This window comes from Triticum dicoccoides, chromosome 2B (genome assembly GCF_002162155.2).
Source record: "Triticum dicoccoides isolate Atlit2015 ecotype Zavitan chromosome 2B, WEW_v2.0, whole genome shotgun sequence".
NCBI classification, from domain to species: Eukaryota; Viridiplantae; Streptophyta; class Magnoliopsida; order Poales; family Poaceae; genus Triticum; species Triticum dicoccoides.
This window is the reverse complement of record NC_041383.1, coordinates 261819291-261825509: the sequence shown is the minus strand read 5'-3', so window position 1 is coordinate 261825509 and position 6219 is coordinate 261819291. Positions and strand designations below refer to the sequence as shown.

At 41.3% G+C, this 6219-nt stretch overlaps 1 pseudogene; it reads left to right on the top strand.

Annotated features, from left to right (window-relative positions):
* The first annotated feature begins 691 nt into the window (after positions 1 to 691).
* LOC119360833 overlaps positions 692 to 6219 on the top strand; it is a 9722-nt pseudogene continuing 4194 nt past the window's right edge.

Genomic DNA, 6219 nt, shown 5'->3' with positions numbered 1-6219 from the left:
TATTTTAGGACGGAGAAAATAACATGTACCATGCCCGGTGATGTCAAAAGAAAAAAAACGTACCATGCCCCAGGACACATGCGATATTTGTAAAATGGGGATGTGACACTCTCAGTCTTGGAAAACTGTCTTGTGCGACTGGGTTTATATCCGCTCGTTGTTCGAAGTTTGTTCACTGGCCCGAAATCTGACCTAGACTCTGCAGGCTGCTTCCAAAGTCAAGTCATCCGTGCATCCTAACGTGCCGACCGGTCGCGAGCCATCAGCCATGCATATGCTTTCGCCAGCCCAGACGTACACGATTAGCCGTGAACGGCGGGAAACAGGTCTTTCTTGAAATTTAAGTCGTAAAATAGCATTCTGCCCTTTGTTTTCTTCGGATGCTGCGGTTGACCCGCCTCCTTTGTTTTCTTTCAGGGCTTGTTGAGCTGTGCCCTCAGCAGAACCGTGTGTATTTTGTGTTGTGGTACTTTATGTGTGTGGGTGGAATTTGTTGTACTATGTGGCTCTGGTGGTCTGCTTTATCTATAAAGCGGGGCGAAAACCTTTTTCGGTAATAGCATTCTGCACAGGTTTGATTGGGACAGCGGCACTACGTAAAGGGCATAATGCAATGCTTCACGCTCAACTTAACAGCTATATCTACCAGCGTACGAAACAGTTTGGGAAGCGCACCGAGAGCCCTAGTACCATGGAACCTTTACCATGGTGCTTCACCGTCCTCCTCGTCATCTCCAGCTTGCGGCCACCCATGGCCACTGCTAACACCTACGCCACTGTCTGCGGCAAAACCGGCAAGTACGCAGCCAACAGCACCTACCAACAGAATGTCCAGAGTGTCACCACATACCTCGTCAACGAGGCCGCCTTCAGTGGCGAGAATGGCTTCGCGAAGACGTGGGAGGGCGCCGCCCCAGATAGGGTTTATGGCCTTGGCATCTGCCGCGGGGACACGCCAGACAACGTCACCTGCTACGAGTGCCTGACCTCCGCCGCAGTAGAGGTGTCGACACTCTGCCCGGATGACAAGGACGCCACACTCTTCTACGACGGCTGCATCGTGCGCTTCTCCCACCAGGACTTCCTCTCCTCCGGACATAACGAGCCGGAGGTCGTCGTCAATGGCACGAACAAGGTGAACCCTGCGGCAGTGGCCAACAGCTTCGACGTGCTCGTGGACACGCTGATGAACAAGACTGCAGAGCATGCGGCGGCGGCGAGCGATGCCTCTCACAGGAAGGTAGCCACCGGCGAGGCCTTGTTCGATGGAGGCGATTCGCAAACAAAGATTTACAGCATGGCGCAGTGCACGCCAGACCTGACGTCTGGCGGATGCATAAACTGCCTCCGGCTTGAGATGGACAAAATGGCCCTTAGGGTACCTGGCGTACTGGGACAGAGGGTGGCTGGGCTGAGATGCAACATACGATTCGAGGTGTATCCGTTCTATATCGGCGAGGCCATGGTTCGTATTGAAGGAACTCCGGCGCCATCACCTGCGCCATCAAAGTCGAGGCTGCCGGCGCCTCCTGCACCACCGAACCCTGCGAGTCCACCGAGCAAAGGAGGTATATATCTACATCATATAAGCACTTTTAACTATGGAGTTACACGACAGAGTGATATTCATATTCAGATAGTTCGTATGGTATACATGAACTATGCCATGCTGAGATATTTGCCTAGATTTTCTTTTTGCGGGGATAGAATTGGTTTTTTTTTTGTTGCGAGATGGGATATAATTAGTTGAACACTGACAATGTACAACAAAAACATTGTAAACTGAATGTTGCCTTCTTTTTTATTCAAAAACTGGGGGTTTATTATCAAGTCCACACCGCCACAAAAGAACTCACTCATGGTCTTTGGATCAATGTTGCAAATAGCCAACTTGAAACTAGCCAACATAAGATGGCTTAAACATAATTAGAAAAAAACATACTTGATCTTTCGAAGAAAATGTGAAATATATGAATTACCTACAATTTTGGATCATAATTATTTTTGTGAATTTCCGGTTATTTACAACCGACACGGCTAAGTTGGAAGATCAAATAAGGTTTTCGTCTAAGAACTATTATGTTAGATGAGTCGAATGAGTAATGTTTCATCAAAAGTGATAGAATATCGGTAAGAGCTGTTGGAAGAGTTGACTTGAACTACTCCAACATTTCCTGCAAATCATTGGAACTTTGAATATTCGAACGACCAAAACATATCTCCCATGCCCTATGCATGGATGGTGATTTTTGCAAGGTATGCAAAACCACACAAGACAATAAACCCTGTCAAAACTGTTTTTGCGTGGTATTCCATATATATGTGACCTTGATTGTTTGCCGTCATGAAATGCCATACGACCTAGCATCACATGTCATTGTTACTCCCCCACCCCCCACCCCCACCCAATAGTCTACACATATGCAATGGCGCTATACAAATTGTCTTTGACGGATCTTGAGGGTGATGTGAATGCTTTCACACATGTAAGAGGGTGGTTTAGCTTGTTTATACTAGAGGGTGTTATCCTGACTTTGCCCAAAACATTAAGGGTTAATTAGGCTTTAAAACACAAAATATCTTGTGAAATACAATTTGGGGATTTTTTTTTCCTGAAACCTAACTAGGGAGTGTAATATATCCACCATTCCTTCTTTGCATATGACAGGTTCACATTAAAAATATTAAATCTTTCCTTTCCAACACCCACTCTTTTCTCCATCCCACCCTCTCCTAAACCATTAGTTCTCGAACCGCCAATATTAGGGGCAATGGTGTTAGAAATCGTATCAAGCCTTTAGCTAAAACTCATTGCGTGATGTTTATAAATTTGTGATATGCTTAAATGTACACAATTGTGCATTGATATCGATTGTTGTTACTATGTAGGTATCAAGAATATGATCCGGATAGTTGCAGTGAGTGCGCCTCTGGTACTTCTATTATGTTGCATCCTTCTTACCATTATCTGGACTCAATCAAGACGCCTTCATAAGAGTAAGGAATTCCTTGGTCTATGGTAGCTCTGAATACTTATTTAATATAACAATATATCATGTATACCTCTAATCTCTTCTAAGGTTTAGCATCTAATATAAATGTTGAACCATTGTTATCGATCTTCACATGTTTGGCTTTTCGTAACTAAATCTCAATCTCGTGTAAAGCCGCATTCCAAAATATTGGGCAAAATTGAGTTGCCATAGTTTCAAGTCTGTTCATTTTTCAAGTCATGGTTCCTTTGTGGTAATTATTTATAACTATTCATAGTTTTGTATTAGGTTCGTCTATCTCCACATTCCATGAGATATATTACTTTAGTACAATAGAAACAGCAGGATGGAAGCATGGTCAGTTTGATGTTAATATATTCCTCAAATTCTTTCTGGAGTGCATGTTTTAGATTAAGTCTATACATACAATGGGATGGGAATGAGGATAGTTGGATGTCAATATAAAGTCTAACTTTGAATGTGAGCAAATATAGGGAAAGTAAATAGTTTTTCCATCCCATTTAAAATCTCACTATGTATATATTTCAACTTGAATTTTTTTTCTCGGACTTCAAATTACTTCATTCAGGTTATTATGTGGATTAGTGAAACTTGGTATATATTCACCATCCAATGCATTTTGATGGTTTGGATATAGAACAAAAGAGTTTTTATACTTAAATGCTTGTATGCCACTAAATGTTCATAAATTACCTTAAAGGTCTATCCTTTAGTGGTATTCCAAAGTTAACTAGTCTTCCCCTCATGCATATCCAAACCAAAAATCACTTTTGTGCGGTACCAAGTTTCCAATTTTTACTCAAATTTATACAAAGACCTTTGGAACTGCGATGATTCGAGTGGCTACCGAAACAATTAATTGTTTTGTCAAATAAAACTAGCAAGACCTATAACTATGACACATTAAATAATTTCAGTTTAATCAAAGTATGTCAATGTGGATTTGGCGTTTTATTCAAATTCAGTTGAAGTTTTAATTTAATATAAATAATATATGGGTTATGTTTAAATTATGTGGAGCATTAGCCAAACAATATATTTTGTCATCTCCATCTGTTTAATTGCTAATTATACACTTATGGCATAGAGTTGCATGCCTTAAAGTTAGTTGTATGAGGTAGCCAATTAAATTAGCTAGACATCAGTATGACACACGCTCTACCGACAATGTTTTCTATAGAGCTACATCATCTCAATTGGACAAACTTGTGCTTACCTGACTCTAAGTAACACATCACGATAAGTTTAATGGATTAATATGTTGTTTTCATATAGCAAAGAAACTAGCTGGACAAAATCTACTGCTAACTTTAAGTACTTATTTTTATAAGAACTTACGTGAAGGTATCTAATGTTGTCTCCTCTTCATTGAATTAAGCATCTCCTGAATGCTTTTACTTATGCATGGCTAGGAATCCTAAGCTCACAATTGCAAGAAGTTTTCCCGCCTAGCACGGAGGAAGCTATAATGCTCTGGAGGATGGAAGAGGGTCGCTCTGAGCTCTCGATGTTTGAGTTCTCTCAGGTTATAGATGCCACAAACAACTTCTCAGAAGGAAATAAACTTGGCGAGGGTGGTTTTGGTCGTGTCTACAAGGTGAACTATTCCCTAGATTTTTTTTCTTTGGTAAATTGAAGAGTTAAGACAAGTAGATAAACCACATATTACATGAAAAAATCGATTGTATAAGTAATCAAACAAACATAATGAAAATTTAATAATATGTGAATTAAAATTAAGACACTATGGGAAAGGGCATTAACAACATCGTATGACTAATTATTTTTTAGGTAATAGACCCCATGTATCCCCTCTAGGCGACACGCAAGTGTTGACCATGTTCCCTTCACGTCGTCCCTCTTCCAACATTTGTCCTCTCGGTGTCACCGGTAGTGGTGGGGCTTCGTCTTACGCAGAGGTTTCAGAGGAAGGTGTCGTCCTTTGCTTATGGTGGTAGAGGTAAATGAGAAATAACAGTGGTTCACACATGGGTGGCATTTAGGATGACATGCCATTCAGCAGTATCAAAGACATGGGCAACCATTGTCCTGAAATATAGTCAAGGATTTTCCATAGGTTTGTGTGATGAGCTAGTGTCCCCTCACAACGGCTCCTTACCTAAGCTCTTTTTTCTGTCATTAGGTTCTTATGAGCAACTATATAATGCTAGTTGGTGATCCAAAATGTTAGGGTCTAAATCCACCATCAAGTTCTAATACCAAGGTAAACATACTGTTATCGGATGGCCCCTTACGAGCTCTTGATAGTGCCAGTGACCCTCATACCAGCCAGTCCATGGTCCCTAGTGTAGGGTGCAATGATGATGTCTTGATTGATGCTGGAGGATTTATGAGCTCCATGGCTATCCATCACCTAGTGAAGTTCACATCAGTGTTATATGTATGAGTGTATATGACATGGAAGCTTAGGTCGGCATATCCGAACCCTGATTCCATGGCAGGTGCCTCCTGGCCTTCAGACTTGATTAGCTTTCCTAGTGGCAACTTGTTCTCCCTAATCAATTGTTGGACGCTAGCTAATTTTTTCTTAGCTAGACAGATGACTTTTAGACTTTAACAACTCTTAGCGGAGTTTATTTTTTGAGGTTGATAGTGTAAAAGTTGATATAATGGATGTTTGGTTCACTTTTGGTGTTGTTGAGGCATGGATTCATGTCAACATTAGCTTGGCAAGTGGGAGAGAAATCACATGACAACTTTAGTATTTGTATCCAAGGAAGGTTCTTACATGTTTGGAGTCTGTTCTGGATCGATGCATCTTTGTATAGGCCTTACATGGCATGAATGGTATCCCTTCTTTCTAGTCCTAGTCTTCTCTAAGAGAGCTCCTTCATTGATTGAACGTTCAACATTCCTATTAGGCTCCACTCCCCCTATGCCAAGCACCCAATCATCAGATTGGAATGGCACTCTAGACCATATATTTTATGGCATAGAAGGTCAAGCAACCATTGGTAAACCAAGATTTCCATCTATTGACTCCATCAATCAATCTTTCCTTATAGGGGGGGGGGGGTATATTTGTATACAAGATGTGTGCATACACTAAGAAGAATGTAATATTTCTTGGGCACATATAATCCATTTTTCATCAAAGACATAGATTCATAAATGGTTGGTCGGATTAAATACCACTTGGTGCGCTTGAATAATGGTCTCGAACTCATGGGTGAAAACCCTTGGT